This window comes from Eschrichtius robustus, chromosome 5, assembly GCF_028021215.1.
Source record: "Eschrichtius robustus isolate mEscRob2 chromosome 5, mEscRob2.pri, whole genome shotgun sequence".
NCBI lineage: Eukaryota > Metazoa > Chordata > Mammalia > Artiodactyla > Eschrichtiidae > Eschrichtius > Eschrichtius robustus.
In genome coordinates this window covers 124,495,403-124,515,039 of record NC_090828.1, presented here as the reverse complement: position 1 = coordinate 124,515,039, position 19,637 = coordinate 124,495,403, and the positions used below count along the sequence as shown (strand labels likewise).

The 19,637-nt window shown below is 44.4% G+C and overlaps 1 protein-coding gene across 8 annotated transcripts in view; it reads right to left on the bottom strand.

The window, feature by feature from the left end:
- Positions 1 to 19,637, bottom strand: part of NCKAP5 (NCK associated protein 5) — a 1,051,318-nt gene that overhangs the window by 950,643 nt on the left and 81,038 nt on the right. The window contains exon 1 of one of the 8 annotated variants that reach the window (XM_068545243.1): positions 5,097 to 5,210. The exons of the other annotated variants lie outside the window; for them this stretch is intronic. The gene's annotated coding sequence lies outside the window, so the exon portion shown is untranslated. Of the gene's footprint in view, positions 1 to 5,096; positions 5,211 to 19,637 lie in introns of those variants that run through there. 8 annotated transcript variants of the gene reach the window in all.

Genomic DNA, 19,637 nt, shown 5'->3' with positions numbered 1-19,637 from the left:
GAACAGGAAGGGTGTAGGAGGTGTAAGAAATATATATTGTAATCTATCATAATACAAGGTAAATAATTTGAAATTTTAACTAGATATAAAAAACATTATTTAAAAATAGTACAGAAAAAGCAGCTAAAAGACTGTCAGATATATATACCTTCATATATACATGCACTGTTTATATATATGTAAACATTTTAGAACTACGATTTAATCTATATGTCAAGTGACATATGTAAATATATATGATATCCAGTTATTATTTATATAGACATTTTAGTACTATTTGGTTTTCTAAATATGAGCATGTATTACTTTGATTTTTTTTTTTTTTTTTAAGTTTCTAAAAACAGATCAGCACTGACAATGGGTCACACTTAGGACGTATCTTTTGGATTGGCCTGGATCAGTGTTCTATGTTTCCAGATTCAATTTGTCAAATGAAGCAAGGTCCCTTCGTGGAACGGTTTGTCAGGCACACATCTTGACAGTAACACTTGTTCCCACGTTTCAGAACTAACAGCTGGTCTTTCAACATCATAATATGTATCTGCCATATTATTATCGAAGCTTATGTTCCACAATGGGTTTGGGACTTTCTTCTTGAACTCAGCCCATTGGGTTCTTAAAGTGCATCCAAATTCTGCTCAAAGGAATCACTAATCCAGAAAGTTTATTTCTAAGAGGAGAGATCTGGTTTCTTGCCCTGAAAATACCACATTAATTTATGTAACTACTGGGAAGTACCTTGTGTAATTGAGGCTTCCAAAAGGACACGACACACTTCATTAGGCAAGTATGTATTGGGGGCACAGTAAATGTTGTGGGTAATGTTCTATGTATCCAAGAGATTTATTATTTCATCTATAAAGAAAGCACAATGGGGAATCTAAAATTCCAAAGGCATTAAACTTTGTAGAACTAGAGAAGTAGAGAAAAATAAAGCTATAAGGTATCTTGTGTTTAACTGGTTCTATGACTTGCCAGTGTTAAACCTCAACCATTCCGGCTATTTAAACCCACTGTCACAAAATACTACCACTTCCCTTGGTAAACTTTTCCAGAGACCAACCAAATGGCCAACCATTACTTCCAATTTTTTTTTTTTTAAATCTAAATCCGCTGAATTATACTCTTGACCAAGCTGAACTCAGCCTACCCACGCATATACCGAGAGTGCAAATAATCTTGATGTTGAGCCATAAACTCGGCCCAACCTGCAAGGGGATTCTTGTCTGAGATTAAGAGAAGAACAAAAATACCACAGGGCTGGGCATGGGCTTTGACCCTTCTGCGAGACTAGAAAATGTGAACCACCACTTCAGTCGGCTGGCACCTTGAAGTGTTTATCTGATTTGCTGCTCTCCAGGACCATCAGTCCAGGGGAAGACAAGAAAAATCAAAGTCCCACCATAGGAAAAGCTCATGAGAAAGACTGCCTTCCACATGTCCAGAGAGCCGTACAATGAAAGGTTAAGAGTATGGGCTCAGGGTTCAAATCCTGCCTCTGCCTCTTTTACTGCCCATGTGACCTTTGCACATTACCTCACCTTTCTGAACCTCAGTATCCTTGCCTGGAAAATGAGTATAATGATCATAATGAGACAGCACCTGCGAAGTGTTTAGAAATGTGCCTGGTATACAGTCATCACTCAGTAGTGATTATGGGGAAGAAAATTTAAATCTTCTCTCAGAGTACCCATCAAGCACACATTCATACATTTTTTTTTTTCATCATTTGTTTGCTGGGAATTCACTCTGTGCCAGGTGCCTGGCTAGGCATGAGATTACAAATTTGGCAAGGGTCTGGAGGATAAACTGGGTGGACAGGCAGGTGCCACGGGCAAGAGTGTAAAGATACTGAGGTGCTAAAGAACATACAAACCCAGCATGTTTAGGTAACAGAAAGCAGCTCCTAGCAGCTAAGACAGGAATTCCCACCCGAATCATCTGAGGAACTTTTTAACTATTCCTGGGTCTGAATCACACCTTGGAAATGCCGATTCATTAAGTCTGGGGTAGGACATGAGCGCTGGTAAGGCGATAGTGATGATAACAGCTAATACTCATCAGTACTTAAATCTCTGCCTGTTTTAGCTATATTGATGTATAGCTAAGTGTTTAGCTAAGTGTTTTAGCTCTATTAATGTATTTAATTCTCCCCATCCTCCCATAAGGTAGGCACTCTTACTAGCCACATTTTAAAGACGAAAAGCTGAAACAGAAAAGTCAAGTGAATTAACCAAGATCATAAAGCCGGCCAGTGATGAAAGCAGGACTTGAGCCTGGGCAGTCTGGTTCCAGAACCCAAGTCCTCAATCGCTCCACCACGCTGCCCCTCAAGCCTTGATGGAAGATATAGATGGACGGTCATGCCAGGAACCTCCAAGGACAGACACATAGTACATGCGAGGGAGTGGAGAGAAATGAGGCACGGGAGGTTGGCGGCATCGCATCAGGAATAGCCCTTGTTTGCATACCGGGGAGTCTGGCACTGAGAGTTTTCAACCAGAGTGAAGAAGAATTTCAAGCCACTCAGCACATTTACAAGATGTTTTTGTCAGCCACGTGCAGAGGCATGGGTGTTTGATGCAGGAAAGGGGATACTTAAGATTAGCAATTCACTCCTTTACTTATTTGCTATTACGCGTTGAACTACTATACTCTGTACTAGGTGCCATGGATATAGGAAGTATTGAAATACAGCCCTGGCTTTTGATGGAAAGAGGTTCTTAACTGGGTACTATAGAGCTTCAGATCCCACAGCAAAAATCAGCACAGGATACCATGAGGCTTCAAAGAAGAAAATCATCACTTCAACTTGAAGAATCCACAGAGGCATACCATAGGCAGGGGTGTCAGGGGCAAGGAAGGCTCCAGAGAAAAAGAGGAATGCAGGGTGTCAGTGGAATCTAGTTGAATGTTAGCACTGGAGGTCCAGGCTGCAGTGAGAGAATGAGGGTGAGGGGTAAGAATCCATGAGAAAGTGAAGTTTCCCCACGCAAGAGGAGCCCCAAAGAGGGGGAAGACAAGTAAGGTGTGGTCAATAAAAGAAGTCTGAGACTTGGAAGTAAAGCAGAAACACAAAATGTCAGAGCTGGGAACCACCTTCGGTCTCTCAACCTGCACCTGATGCAAAGTGCCTTCTGTACTATTCCACTGCCTGAAATGCCCGGCTTGCCTTTAGGTCATCAACTGTCAAATAATCACAGAGTACTCTTTGGTTCTCTAGCCAAAATAATGAGGAACAGAGTTGTTAAGAAACATACCCAGAGCCAAAGACAAAACAGGAAGGTTCTCTCTTTACCAGACCACCTTCATCTATACACCTTCACACGGCCCAGCTCCTGCAAGAAGGCTAGGAACCACACGTGGGTCCTATTTCTTCTACAACCTGGAAGAGCTGAAATGTGAAATGCATGCCGGGACAAGCACAGGAGGCTGGGTTTCTAGTTGGAGCTCTGCCATCGTCTTGCTGGGTGACTTTGGACCAATCATTTCCCCTCCTCATACCTCAGGTTTTCTTCTGCAAAAGATAAGCTTTGAATAATGGTTTGGAAACTGTTTTAGTAGCACATCCCTTTCTTTAAGTAAAAATTCACAGAAAGCATTGAGCTTTAATACATAAAACATATCCAGTGCTAACTAGTATATATAGGATGGATAAACAACAAGGTCCTACTGTATAGCACAGGGAACTATATTCAGTATCCTGTGATAAACCATAATGGAAAAGAATATGAAAAAGAATATATATATGTATAACTGAGTCACTTTGCCGTACAGCAGAAATTAACACAACATTGTAAATCAACTATACTCAATAAAATTTTAAAAAAAATCATATGCAAGAGAGTGTCCTCTGATGGAAAAATCTGGAGCGGACAAACACGCAGAAGGAGGCTGCCCACCTTAGAACTCCATGGAAAACAATCGAATATTTTAGGAGTTTTCAGGCACTGGCTTCTTACAATTCTCTGAGACCAGAGAAAAAGGGAAAGGCAGGGAAGGCTGTCGCTGCTCTTGTGGGCTGGTGACAGAGCCGCTGAATGGAGGAACAGCTGGGTCTCCCGTATGGAGTCTCGGGGCTCACGTGCAGGAGGTAACGGACTAACAGCCGCTTGCCAATCCGTGCAGCAGGGCTGTCAGGCCTGGATGGCAGGCATCAGCCAGGATGCGCTACTGATTACAAGGGGCTGAATTCACCGCAGGCGCTCAGGCGCAAACCCAGCAGCGAGAAGCATGCAGCAGAAAGACAAATCCACGTGGCTCTGACGCAGAACTTCCAGGTGGCCCAGGGCAACCGTGATGAGAGGGGGCCCGGGTTCAGGCTGGCGGCACACAGAGCCCACCCTTCCTTATTTCCCAAAGAATATTTGGAGAGTTTGAAAGAGTTGGGAGGAAAGTGAAAGCGAGGATGTGGATCTCACGTCCCCACTGAGCTGAGTGTCAAAGGTGAACTTTTTCAGCAGTACCTGCATTCAGGTTCCCAGAAGACAAGTCAGAACAGCAAACATATCTCCAGGTACTTAAAGGGAAGAAACCCAGATAGAAACGGTTTGCATTTCAAAACACTTGTCTATACTTTCGAACTCCCTGAGAATGAATGAGCTTATGTGTGTGCGTGCGTTTGGGGGGAGGGTGTAGGCAAGAAGGGAAGGAGACATTGAACAACACGCACCTATTAGAAACCTATAAACCACAGAAACGATCAGAGACGAAAATCAAGAGTGGGTTTTCCCTTCCAGCACACTGGTTGATTAAAAATTAGTCTTTACAGTTTTCTATTAAAATTCCTAGGTCAACCTAATAGTTTTCTGTATGGTTGTTGGCTTTTTATTTAAAAAAAAAATAAAATTGCCAACCTCCCTGCAGAGGCAAATGAGGACCAGGAATTCAGTACCCTGTTATCTATGTGCTGAGTCCTCTGCACCTACCCCTTCAACCTCAGCGCCCTGTAATTACTACTCGGAACAAATGCATACTTGTGGCAGTGACAGAGCCCGGAGAAATACGTACACATCACCATCTCACTTTAAAAGCAAAGCAAGTTGTATAAATACGAAAAACTGTTACAAGAGTTTTTAAAATTCCAACAGTCTTACTTGTCAGCTCTGCAGTCAACACATCTCACAGTCCTGGAGACAAACACAGGAACTGCAACAACTCTCTCCAGTTAAACATTTCCTCCCGGGTTGATCCTCTGTTTATTTGTGAAGCATGAAAAGGCCGGGCTCACAGAACACGCGCAGTTCTTCTGAACAGCCGAAGCGGCAGCAAAAGTTCCTGCCGCAAACTCGGAGCAAGTTTGCGGAGATCCGCTGCTCCCAGGACTGCGGCTCCGTGGTTTGCTCGGAGCTTGTAAATATAAGCTCCGCGGACAAAGTCCCACATGACATCACCGGCAGCTGCTTATTGTTGAGTCTTTATTAACTGACTGTCAAAAAGAAAGGAGGGGGTGGGGAGCAAGGGTATCTTTTCTGCAGCAAAAACCGGGCATCTCCGAGTGGATTCCGGTGATGCGAGCGTAAATAATCCCATTGATTCAAATTTTCAAGAGCCTGGTTTCCCTCAGGTCAGATCGTTTCTCCTGAAAAAAGGCAGAGAATCGCCGCCACCGATTGACGCTGGCTAAACTGAAGCCATGGAAGAGCCAGCGGGCTCCTAACAAGTTATTACCCACCTGTTTCCAGTCTGCTTCAGAGTCTGACGATTCATGAATAAATGAATTATTAGTTACGTCTTACATCGCCTAACAACTTTTATGTGATATACATATATACCTGGCTGACTTTTTTTTTTTTCTAGATGGCTTGTCCTGAGTTGCAACTCTTTTTAGGTACACTAAAAAGTTTTTCAGCTTGGGATAGGGGCTCCCTGAAACGTAGCCAAAATTGTGCGTGTGCAAATCGGAGCGTTCTTTTCTGAGAAGAGCGCTGAAAGGCTTCTTCAGATTCTTAATGACCTTCCTACACCACTCCCACCATGCCAAAAAATCAATAAATAAATAATCTTTGCCACGTATCTCTAATCATCTCAAGTACCGTAAGCCACACCCACTTCCAACCAGCAAGATAAAACTGTGCCCTTCCCCTGCTATTTTCCACGCTCTCAAGGAATCTCCCTTCTTCTCTGAGCTGGTTCTCACTCATGGTTTTTACAGTTTTCTCCCCACGCACCCCTCCCCGCCACCTGAGAAATCCACAAATCCTACACCACATCCCTGCCATGAAATCTGGACACCCTGGCCGACTGTTTTCCTTCCTTCCTCTGAGCTGCTATAATGATGCTGACTATTTATATTTATTTGCTGCTTTTTATATACTGACTTGTATTTTTAGCTTGTTTTTTAGCCATCTGTGTTTCTGTCTCCTCAAGTCCCTTTGAAAGGTCTTTGAGGGCAGCCATTGTGTTGTGTTATTTGTTTATACACAAACCTCCTGCCATAGTGAATCTTAAGCAGAAATGGGGGGAGGAGGACCTTGAGGGCCGAGGCAGGAACAGTTAGCAGAGCCCATGGAATGGGGCGTATGTTTAGATAAGCACTCTCCCTGCCCTTGGGAAACAATGACCTCGCATCTCACTGGTCACCACATGAGTGGATGCTATTTGGCACGTCCAAAAATTATTTTTTTCTAAGAGCAGTGATAGATTATTGATTTGGTAGGGTATCAAGGCCTTCAAATATTCCACTTTGATGTAGGAATCAGTTAAAGATAGTGCCTATCTCGTATGCCACTAACGGGTTTAAATCAACACAATAGTTACGGAAAGCAAATTAGAGGTACCTTAGATTTTGTGAAGTACAAACCCTTAGACCCAGCAATTCCACTTTTCCAGAGGGACCCCGCAAATAGGCTCACAAAAGCGCCTGAGGATATAAGCTCAGGAATGTTCTTTGCAGCATTACTTGTAAACCCATAAAGTAGAGACAACTTAAATATACATCAAAATGAGAAAAGGTAGGTATACAAATTGTGGTACATGTATAGTATAAAAATCTTAGAAGGGGTTGAAAAAATTGAGGTAACTGCATAGACTGACATGGAAAGAAGTAGGCAGGAGCTTGTTGAATGACTAAAGCAAATTGTAGCAAATGATAGGGAGAATTATACACATTGTTAGCAGTGGTTATCCTTCGGGAATTAGATAAGGGAACTTTCATTTTTTGTTTTTCTGTGTGGTCTGACATTTTTTTCAATGAGCGTGTTCCACTTTGGTTATTAAAAGAAAAATAAAAGTACAAGAGTGGGGCTTCTTCCCTGGTGGCGCAGTCGTTGAGAATCTGCCTGCCAATGCAGGGGACACGGGTTCGAGCCCTGGTCTGGGAAGATCCCACATGCCACGGAGCAACTGGGCCCGTGAGCCACAACTACTGAGCCTGCGCGTCTGGAGCCTGTGCTCCGCAATAAGAGAGGCCACGACAGTGAGAGGCCCGCGCACCGTGATGAAGAGTGGCCCCCGCTTGCCGCAACTAGAGAAAGCCCTCGCACAGAAACGAAGACCCAACACAGCCAAAAAATAATTAATTAATTAATTAATTAATTAAAGTAACTTTAAAAAAAAAGTACAAAAGTGTATAATTTTCAAAATAAATCACAAGGAGAAACCTAGCTACACCTTCGACAGATGTCTGACATATAGTAAATGCTCAGTAAAGATCTGTTGATTGGACGCAGGTTTGTGGCGTTTCTACCAGGATGCAGTAGTACGTGGGGATGGACTGGGGTAACAAGGAAGGAGAACCAGGCACCAGATTTTTATTCCTGATGGAACGACCGACCTTCTTTCCCTTACGTGTAAGGACTAATTTGAAAACCTCTTGGACTCTGTCCACTGTAAGAAATGATTAAAGTTAAGTGCTCAGAACATAAAGTGCTGACCTTTCCCTTGTGCAACTGCTGTTTGACAAATGGAGTTTTAAGGTAAGACAAGCAAGAACCGCTTTGGTTCAGTTCACTGGTTGCCAGCAAGCTCTGGAGGGAGAGTCAGGAAACTGGTAAGGACACAGGTTTGCCCAGCGTCTTGTCATGGCTGGTCAAACATTAAGGAATTCTTCAGGGCGAGGTTAGGAAAGTCTAATCCACACAGAGTCTTCAGAGCTTTATTATGGAGGCACTCAGGGCTTTGAAAATCAGTGGGCTAGAGTGATGGCACCAAACACAGCTCTGTCTCCCTACATAGAGCCTCTAGGCCTCCATAGTGGAAACTCACAAACATAAGCCATATGCTAGATATCAATACCACGTTTTTCTTTAGGGAAAAAAAAAAGAAAAAAGTCCAAGAAAAAAATGACTGAAAATTTCCACCAAGGTAGATAGGTTTCTCAAAGCACTATTTCCACTACTCTAGAGAAAACATGTTGGACTCTTGTCTTACTTCCTAGTGAGAAGATGTGTCTGTAATCATTTCATGAAAAATGAGGGACTTCCCTGGTGGCGCAGTGGTTAAGAATCCACCTCAGGGGACACGGGTTCAAGCCAAGGTCTGGGAAGATCCCACATGCCACGGAGCAACTAAGCCCATGCACCACAACTACTGAGCCTGCACTCTAGGGCCCACGAGCCACAACTACTGAGCCCACGCACCGCATCTACTGAAGCCCATGTGCTCTAGCGCCCGTGCTCTGCAACAAAAGAAGCCACCACAATGAGAAGTCCGTGCACCACAACGAAGAGTAGCCCCTGCTCGTCACAACTAGAGAAAGCCTGCGTGCAGCAACGAAGACCCCACACAGCCAAAAATAATAAATAAATTAAAATAAATAAATTTTAAAAAAAGAAAGAAAAATGAAAGCACAGCCATATTTCCTGCTTGTTTTTATGATCTATTTATCCACAGATCATAGGAACCTGGGGCCAGATTCTATTTAAAAGCACATTTGGAGCCCCTTGGGTGTGATAGGGTCACACTTTTCCAACTGAGAGGTAAAGACAAGCATTTAACTTGACTTACAATTTAAGATAAAAACAAATAAGGGAAAGGGCGATGGGCCGGGCTTTCTTCCCCACATCTACCGGGGGATCATTAATGCTGCTGCCAAAATCACCTCCACCTGCTGAGATGCTTGGCCCAGCTTCCCTTCCAGTGCCTTCTACTGCTTCCTTCAGGCAATTTTCCCTCTCCCCACGAGGCTGCCCTCCTCAGGGGAGGACGGCCGAGCAGGTATAGCAGGCATACGCGTGTCTGTTTACCTGTTCATTATTTTTAAAGTCTTAAGATGTATTCTTCATGTTTAAGTGTTTTCTGTCTTAAACTGGAAAATCTCTAAAGTCAGAGATGGTAATCAGATCTGCAAGATGTGAAACACAGCCAAGAGGTCCCTTGGAGGTTCTTGCTGCTGATGGCTCCTACTGAGGCTGTCCTCAGATACAGTTTCTACCTCCAGTGTCTAATTTCCCTTCTATCTCCCCCTCTCATCCTATTAAACACGTATAACTACTGCCATTTATCAAGCATTCATATGTGCCATTTGCTTTAAACACATCATCTAATTTACCTTTGAAATATCCCAATGAGTTAATACTATCACTACCACTCCCCTTTTACAACCAAGGAAACTGAGGCCCAGAGAGAGATGTCACTTAAGTGATGTGACTCTGATCACACAAATTATTGTGTCGAGTCACCATTTCAACTCTGCCTGAGCTTCCAGCATCCCAAGGGAGGCCTAGATCCCTCTGAGGATTATAAGTACTGAACAGAGAGTTGGTAAACCAATATGAATAAGGGCAAATTGGAATTTAGAAGCGTGTAGCCATCACTAAAGTACTCAGTTCTGATTCCTATACACAGACGGCAGTGACCTTCAGACTTGAGTCTTGAACTAGTGTGACTTCTGCTGCTTTCTGTAACCCAGCCTCTCTGCTTGGCTCTTAGAGGAGATAAGTTGTAGGCCTCAAAGACCATGGGACTCAGACTCCCAGGGCTTAATCCCAGAGCATCCCTGTGGAGTAAGTGCTCCATGCCCTTGGAGATGCACAAGATCCAGGTGCAGGAAGGAGAAAATATTGGAGGGCAGGCATTTAATCATGTTTACGGCCTGTTTCCCTTTACACTGAGAACCTTCAGTGACTCCTGTTCCTTTGTTCATGGAGGTAATGGTTCTACCAGGGCTTAAGAGACAGCCTGTGGCCTGTGAGCCTGCCCTGTAAGAGTTAACATGATCAGAAATGGGAAGCAGAGGTGTTAGGAGGAACACTTCACACACAGGAATGCTTCAGCATTTCCTAAACAAATTAGCATGGTTCTGAGAGGCTGAGTCCCTGGGGGACCTGAAAATCTGCATGTTTAGAAAGTGACCCACATCATTCTCATGCAGATGGGCCTCAGACCATATATTTTTTTTTAATATCTTTATTGGAGTATAATTGCTTTACAATGGTGTGTTAGTTTCTGCTTTATAACAAAGTTAATCAGCTGTACATATACATATATCCCGTATTTTAAGAAACACTGTTTACACCAAGAGAAGTAAATATATGACTCTCTTATCTACGATCAGACATTGATAAAGCTCAGGTCCATTGTCCCTCCGAAAGAGCCGTGGGATCAATGAGCAATTTCCTGGTAACCCTCATCTGCGATAGATCACATCTGACACGACTTTGGGACACCAAGTGAAACTTGGAAAAGACACAGCAGGAGCCACATGGATGGTCCCAAACACGTAGTCGGATAAAGACATTTATAGGCTTTCCTTGCTGCCAATGTCACTGTAGTCCCCATACATAAATCCAACAAAAACAAGAGTAAACCATAAAGTGTGAAGTCCAACAAAGTTCAGATTACTCCCATGACAGAGGCTTAGATGCATTTCATGATAGATCATATTTCAAGCCTAGAAATGCTTTCTATTTTCCAAGGGGGGGAGGTAGGGCAGCTTGCCGTATGCAGCCTATTTATTGGCTTGTTGACACTCTTGAGACACCAGGAACCTTTGGGGGGCAGGGGGCTGATATGGCAGATGCCCGTTGACAGAGGAGGTGGAGGGAAGGGATAAAAAATTTGAGCATCTATGACGATTAGCCTGGGACCTGCCCTGAAAATGTGGTGATATCCCCCTCATACATTTGCTTTCTCCACCAGCTTGGGCTCCAGGCCCGACCCCAGGAGGTACGGCGAGGGTTAATGCTCCCTAAGGCACTGGAGGCTTTTGATGAAAGGCGCCCGTAAGTATAAAGTATCACCTCGAAGCTGGAGGATTTGGTTTCAGCCTCCTCATTGTGTGTTGACAGTGCATACTGTGAGTTTGACGTTTTTAACTACTTTGCTGGCCCCAAATAAAAAGGGCTGGGCGAGAGGAGGTGGAAAAAGGGAAGAGGTGGGGGGAGCCATATTCCTGCCCTGACTTTGATTTTACACAAATCAACGCACAGCAATTAAAGTCTGGAATCGCAAGCCGGGTCCAACCACGCTGCTTCGAAGATTTATATAAATTCAGTAAACTAGGAGATGCGCGTTGCGTTCCTTCTAACCTGAGAACAGAGAAGCCTCAAGGGACATAGCTGTCCGTAAACTGAGAGCATTCTGTGGCCCGTGGTGATTGTCTAAATAAAAAGGCCCTGAGTTCCATTTTACACCAGCTATGGAGAGGCATTAAAATCAGTGATAGCACTCAGGAAAGGAAGGGGACAGCCACTGGCTTTCCCAGGGTGGTGCCTGAGACCAGGATTATGGTGTGATGAGTGCCTTTAATAAAGCCTGCCCTGAATGGCACTGACAGTCTGTTCCCCAGGGTTCCTGAAACCCTGGGGCTCTGGCACACCCTAGCCCTGCCCCACCTCCTCTTACCAGCCCTTGACAGCAGCCCAGGATCAGAGGCCTAGAGGGAAGGCTGGTAACGGCTAGGATGCCCCAGGGTAGAGGCAGGGTGGGTTCACAGGGGCCAGGGCTCAGGCTCGGAAATCCCTGCCTGCATTTGCCCAAAAGGCCAGCAGAGCCCTGGGCCGCTCCGGCACAGTCCAGAGGCCCCAGCGTTCCTCCTTTCATGCTGACAAAGCCTCTTAAGTTAAAAAGACAAAAGTGGGAACTGTGGTCAGGGATCTGTTGGAGGGGCGGGCTGGAGGAGGGGTGTGCCTTTTCTTCTTTCCCCTTTTTTTTTTTTTCCCCTTTGGAAGTGAGCACACACACATACACCCTCAGGAGTTCTTTTTTTCTGGTCACCTGACATTCTAGGCCCCAGAAACACCTTATTTTTGTGGCAAATATTCCTCAAAGGCCCCTTAGAAAGGCATTCTTACAGATCAGTGAGAGAGACGGCCCTCTCTGCAGTGTGTCCCCAACAAACAGCCCTGGGAAGTCAACAGCAAGGGCAGAGATGGAGGGGCCGGGGCAGGGGAGAGCTGCAAGAGCTCAGGTGCAAAGAGCACCTGGAGAAACCCAGGGCCCATGCTGCAGGGGATGCAGCAGGCAGGCTGGGCCCCAGGCGGCTTGCCCAGGTCCAGGGCAGACACAGGAAAGCAACGGTCACCAGTGCAAGCAGGGGTTATGCACATTTGGCCTCTCCCCACCATCTCCCCGCCCCCGCAAAAGAAAGTGCCCCTTCTTTCCTCACGTTCCCAGGCAAAGCTCACTATGGTGTGGACATATGGTCCTCTGTCCAGGAAACTACGGTATTAAAGGCCTCCATAGGGAATTCCCTGGCTGTCCAGTGGTTGGGACTCCCCGCTTTCACTGCCGAGGGCCCAGGTTCAATCCCTGGTCAGGGAACTAAGATCCCGCAAGCTGCATGGCACAGCCAAAAAAAATAAAAATTAAATTAAAAAAATTTTATAAGCCTCCATAATTCTCCTGAGGAGTCAGAAAGCCTAAGGGACCCAACTCTGGGCTATAAGACCTTCGTAGATAATAAAGCCCCGCAGCTCTGTTGTCACTGCTGTGTTAAACTATATACCTTAAATTAATCCAGGGGAATTGTTTTAAAAGAGATTAAGCCTTTTCCAGGTACAATAACCTATTGTGAAACCTAAAACTCTGCTGGTGGGGAAATTATTTTAAAGCAGAGCCTTCCTATTAACAAAGGAGAATGACCATTCAATATATTGGTTATCGTTCATTATTTTCACTAATTATAATAAGGTAAGTCCTATTGGTCAAGGTCACGAGATGCTATAGTTAGGAAGAAATCGCTTAAGGATATGGCTAGTACCTTCGGAATAAGTATAAAATTGATAAATTCCTGACCTACTGTATAGCACAGGGAACTATACTCAATATCTTGTAATAACCTGTAACGGAAAAGAATCTGAAAAAGAATATATATAATATATATATATACACACACACGCACACACATATATATGTATATATATATGTATATGTATATATACATATATGTATGTATAACTGAATCACTTTTTTGTATATTTGAAACTAACACAACATTGTAAATGAACTATACTTCAATGAAAAAAAAGATAAATTCCTTGTTTAGAGTGTAAGAGGCTTGGGAATGTTATTTTAGCAATAGGATACTTTCGAAATGAAATCTTGGGCAGATTTTGGCTACATACAGCAGTTCAGAGAATGGTATCCCTGGCAGAGGTCCTACAGACCATCCTGCCAGCCGTCCCCCCGTCCCACCTGCAGAAAAGAGCCGAGAGAAGACACGCATTTACAGGCGGGGCTGGATGAACTGAGCTAAATGACATTATGCTGTCTACTTTATCCTGTCTTGATCTCTGCCCTCTGAGCTCCTTGTCCCCATGCCTTCCGCACCACCCAATTTGGTACTTCAATATGCACGGCAAGGACAAGTGTGTTCCCATTTGCTTTTTGTAGGCAACTCTTACCTCCCAAGCAGATTGTTGTCATCTTGACACAGAGACCCTATTCTATATGTCAGGAGTTCCCTCTGTGCCAGCCTGGTACTAGGCATGTACAAGCTGTTTGTTCCAGTTGGAGAAGGAGACAAAGTCACTGGAGGCCTAAAAGTTAAGGGCAAGCAGGTAGATGTGATCCAACTTGGGATGCCGGTGACAGGCTTGAGTGGGTGGTGAGGTGGCCGGGGGACGGGGCGGTGGGGGGGGGGGGGCAAGGGATAAGACCTCAGATAAGGAAATATGACTTTCTTCTTTGTCGTCTTCTTTCTTTTCCTTCTTCAGCACCCTCTTCCAAGTCACATGTCAGATACAGATGATCATATCTGCCTGTTTCCCTAAGATGCAATTAGCATCACTTAAGGGTGAACAATATGATGGGAGTCCAGAGAAAATAATATATGATTGTCTAACAAATGTCATATGAACTTGAGGGTTACAAGGAGGTATTAATCTTTGAAATCACTATCTTTTCACTTGTGATTGAATTTGCTCATTCATCCACTGAGTCATTCACCAAACATTATATGGAGCAGTTTACAGTGTACACAACAAATTCTCATTGAGCACCTCCTGAATTCCAGGCTCTATGTATACTGTGGAAGCTGAGCAGCTCTGAATACTCAGAGAATATTCTTTGGGTGTCTACTGATTGGGAGATAGAATGGACAAATATATTGAAAAAGATATCTCCACCCCTATTTTGATTAAAAAAAAAAAAAAGTCAACCTGTAGAGGCATTAGTCTAAGGGGGAGAGGTGGTAACTGAGATTATGTGTTAGAAAAGTAAAGGCAACCTGTCAATAAAGTACAGGGACGTGAGTGTGATGCACCAGCCTCTTGGCTACAAAGAGCGAGTTCTTAGGGGGGAGCCCAGTTCTTCACTGGAAATGTAATTGTTGACTTGAGAGTGAACTATGGTTTGTATGAGGTCAGAAAGTCCAAAGGTCACAGTTCGAGAAACGTATCAGCTTGTCAGCCTTTCCTGGAACACATTCCATATTTTGGAAACAAAGTAAGCAGATCTCACTCTTGTGTCAATATAGAGACAAGATCAGTTCCCACGAAACCCTTTGGGTCTTGGACTTGGAGGAAGGAACCCCTACAAATGCACTCCCTGAAGCAGGTAAGCCCGCCCTCACCCACCCCACTCCCCAGTCCCAAACTTCCAAACCAGCCCTACAACATGTCCAGTCCTAGGAGAGACTCACTCACTCTGGGAGGGGGGCGGGGTAGATATGCCAAAGAGTAGAATTGGGCTTCTCACTAACTTTGAAACACTTATCACCCCCCCGGTGAGTGAGTAGGAAGGAAGGAAGGAAAGAATATTCCAGAATCCATGAGGTGAGGACACGTGCAGAGAGAGGGTTGTTCCATTATACACATGAGCACAGGAACACCCTGATCTGGACCAAAGACACTGGCTCACGACCTGGCCTGACCCCTCTGACATTGTAAGTATTCGGGTGCATTATGACACTTGGCTCTGGTTTGCATCCTAGATTTATTGCCTCTTTTACTCTTCGTTCCCTGTCCTCAGCAGTTTGTTCCAAATCATTTTCTCTTTCAATTCATCGCCCTCATGTTCAGTTTCCTCTTGATCTATATTTATTAGCTGCCAAGTACTTGTGAGGCACTGCAGGAACCATCAATAATGCCTCTGTTCCCTGTCACTCTAAACAGAAAAATATCTGCCCATGGTTTCCCAACCCTCTGCCCTTCCATTATTCCATGGTTTCAGTTGTAACTCCATGAGGTGGTTTGGAAAAGACTTGGTATCAACCCACGTAGGACCCAAGTTTTGTACTAAAAGGCAAGCATCCTGGGAAACTCCTCAGTCCGGGCTAATGAAGAGGATTGATCAGGCACTTCCCTGGTGGTCCAGCAGTTAAGGCTCTGCGCTCCCAATGCGGGGGCCCAGGTTCGATCCCCGGTCAGGGAACTAGATCCTGCAACTAAGAGCCTGCATGCTACAACTAAAAAAAAGATCCCGCCTGCCGCAACTAAAGATCCCGCACACAGCAACGAAGATCCCGCGGGCCACAGCTAAGACCCAGCGCAAATAAATAAATAAATATTAAGAAAAAAAAAAAGAGGGTTGATCACTCTAAACCCACCACAGTTTCTATTAACAACTTCCCAAAGCCTGAAAAAAAAAAAGCAAGCGGAAATGGTATATTTCTATAGAGGTTCCACAACACCCCCCAGATTGCTGTCAGCCCCTCCCATACGAAGATTCCGCTTGGCTTCCTCTCTTTCCTGTTGAGATCCGCTTCCTATAAAAACACAAACCTCTGTTCCATTCTGTGTATCCATCTTCCCAGCCGTCCTTCCTTCCTTCAGCATTATCCCTTACCCTTGGGCGACCTCCTTTTCTTCCCCGACCCATCTCAGTAAAAGGCATTTGGCCAAGTTGTGAAGTCTTTACAAAGAGATGTTGTAGTATGCCTTCCTGGGAAGGCTGCAGCCTTTAGTGGGGAATTGAACCCGTGGACTTGCACCACCAGATCCCTCCACAAGCAGCAGAGATCCCCCAGCGGCCAGCTCCTCAGGATTTGCCTCGCCCAAGGGCCCATCCTTCCCAAAGTGAACTTATCCATGTAGGAATATAAAGGCCAGGATACTCTGAGTTGACTTGGGTCACTCCAAGGGCCATATGCATTCCCCAGCTGCCTGTAGGCTTAGCTGGGGCTTTGCCGGGCCTGAATCACACAGTTCGCCTTCTCCCTGTGTCCAATCCAAATTCCTCCCTGCCCTTCTGCAGGTGTCTATATCCAATCAACATCCCACAGTAGCCTAACCCAATCAATATAAGACTCAGTTTCTGCTTCCAGAGAACCCAACCTGTGTCATAACCTCCAACCTTGAGAACTTTAGGTAAAAACGGGGAAAGTACGGTTTCTCCAGAATAATCAGCAAAATCTGTTTTCTTAGATAACCAGGACGCTGAATCAGGGTGAGAAATCGTAATCTGAAAAACCACAGCACAGGCTGCAGTGTGGAAGCAACCGAAGAGATAATCTGAAAGAAACACACACTGAAAGCAGAACAGCAGCTTTAATAATTAAATAAGATGCATAAGGTCAAATAATCGCAGCAGGAACTATAATGACCATAAATGCATATACAGCACTTAGTGTGTGCCAAATGCCTTTCCCAGCACTGTAAGTGTCTTAGCTCAGTTAAGTCTCGCTACAGTCGCATGAGTTAGGTCCTTCCATTATCCTCTGTTTACAGTGAAGAAACTGGGACAGACATAGGTGGAGTAACTGCTCAAAGCTGCGCAGCCAATGTGTAGGCAGAGCTAGGATTTTAACTAAACAGCTGGCCCTAAAGCCTCCACCAAACTGTCACTCTGTGACAGTTCGCAACAAACTGTGATGTGAATGTAGTATGTGTACTCCATGTATTTATAAAGAAACTAGAGAAGAGGGTGAACGGTAGTGAGAAATCAGGAAGGGAAGAACCTGAAGACACACAGGACTCAGAGACAGGTCAGATGGGATGTGAGAACACTGCAGCACAGCAGAGACCTTGATTCTCTAGCAGGATTCTGGCCTCGCCTCCATCCTTCCTCTATAGGACAGGAGGCCAGTTCAGGGTTGATCAGCCTAGGTCCACATGTGAAAGCAGATAACTGAATGTACCTGGAGAGAGAAAAGGACTGGAATGCAGGAATAAAGACAGCTCTTGACAGAAATAGGAAGTAAACATGACTCAGTGGAAGGGAAACAAGTGATAAGATTAATGTCCTCATCCCATGGCAATAAACATCGCCCTCCAGCATCAATAGACTACATAAATATTTTGATGGCCCTCCTCTCTCCCAAGATAAGGAAATCCTCTGTGTTAAACTGAGATACACCCAGGCCCAAATCCAAACATCCATGTCAATGTCCCTGGGGTATCACATGTGTACCTTTCTCTCTCCATTTTTTATTCCACTGTGAAAACGCAATTGCTTTAATTCCCAGCAAATAGGATAGATAAAGAACACACCATCAGTATTTTGGGCTTCTGTACATGTCGACACAAAAAATAGAGATGAAATTGTTTTCTTTTCCTTTTTTCCAACTGGGATGCTGCAGAGAAGCTAGAAAAACTGACAAGCCAACACATCAATCCAAGGGTACAGGGGCCAGCCATGGATTCTTCCCCTGATACTCAAGAAGCCCAAGTCTCCTGGTTTCCCTTGTCAATTGTTTGCTTGCCCATGAGTTACTGCTGAACTGGGAGAACCCAGGTCACTGCTGCTTCTTGGAGATGAATTTTTAAACCACATCCTACCTTCTGCTTCTTGGTAGGAGAAAATAAAAAAAGTTGAAGATAAATAAATTTTTAAAAAATTCTACATTGCAAATTCCTCATATTCCAAGTCTTTAGTCAAGGAGGATCTAAATTCCTGTGACTCTGTTTCTCTGAGCTCTGTATTATTCAGATGGATGTGGAAATTGAACCCCAGGCTAGAGGCATAGAAGGGAAAACAGCCATTTTCTCTTTTACCATGGAAACCCTGTGCACCACAGGGTACTAAGGAGAAATGAACAGCTTTAATAACTGGGGGGGATGGCTGCCTCTACCTTAGCCAGCATAATGTATTTACGGTGCAGCATAAATCACAGTGTCTAATGCAGACTGTCTCTTGAAGGCTCAGGGAAGCCTCTTAATCACTTAGAACAAATCAGCATGGTTTATTTCCAAGACAGATTCAGCATTTCCCCACAAGCTTTAATCACCTCTCGGTACCTTAGAACATTCAGTGTGCACGCCCTCAGAGGTAAGGGAACATTGTGGATGGACTTCTCTTTTGCATGTGATGCTTCCATCCTGAATACACAATAATACCATTAAAAGTAATAATAATGCTCATTATTTTTTAAGACCATGTCTCAGGCATTTGCGCAAATATACAAATACATGACACACCCAGAATGTATAATCATTATAAAGTCTCTCTCTCTCTCTCTCTCTCTCTCTCACACACACACACACACACACACAAACACACACAGAGTTTTGGAAAGAAGTAGTTCCAAGCGCAATAGCTATTTGCAATCAGTTACTAAAAAGCTCAACTGACATCCTGTTTCTTCCCTTTTCTTCCAATCTCCTTTCTCTTTCCCTTCTTGCCCATCCTTCTAATATGATTTAAGTCAAGAAGAATGTAATCATATCTACATTAGGCCCTAGCACTCACTCTTTTTCAGAACTCTGTTTCACACGGAATGACCTCATCACAAGTTAATCCTCCATTGCTGCTAAAATAAATCTCTATTGAATGAGGACATTTGTTTCCCTCCCTTCAATAGGAGTTTAAAATTTTTAAAAAGTAAACTTGGGAAGGAAATGTCTCAGATGCATCTGGGTTCCCGGAGAATAGCATCAAAATGCCGCATGCTTTGTAAGACATGGCTGGAGATGGTTATCTAATAAGACGCCTGCACCTCTCTCCTTTCCTTATCCACTTCCTGTTGTGGGGATTCTTCCTTTCCTACAGAGAATGAGTCTTTCTCATTGGAACACACTGGCTAACTTGGGCCCCTCTGTTCTGCTTGGTGGAATCTCATTGGCTGTCCTGAGGCCCAGGTGTCAGTTTGGGAATGCATCCTCCTAGGGCAGGCATCTGGCCCTGGGTCCTTGGCAAACCAACTGTGACAGGTTCCTCCAACAGCTGCAGTGACAGGCTGTGCTTCCAGGTGATTACATAATCCTGCTTTCTGGCCTGCTCATGTTTGGATTGGAGCCATTTCCCTGGAACAGGGATGAACCAAACAGGGCTGTCTGTTCACTGACCAGAGCTCTGTGTCTATGGGCTGAGGTCCCCTC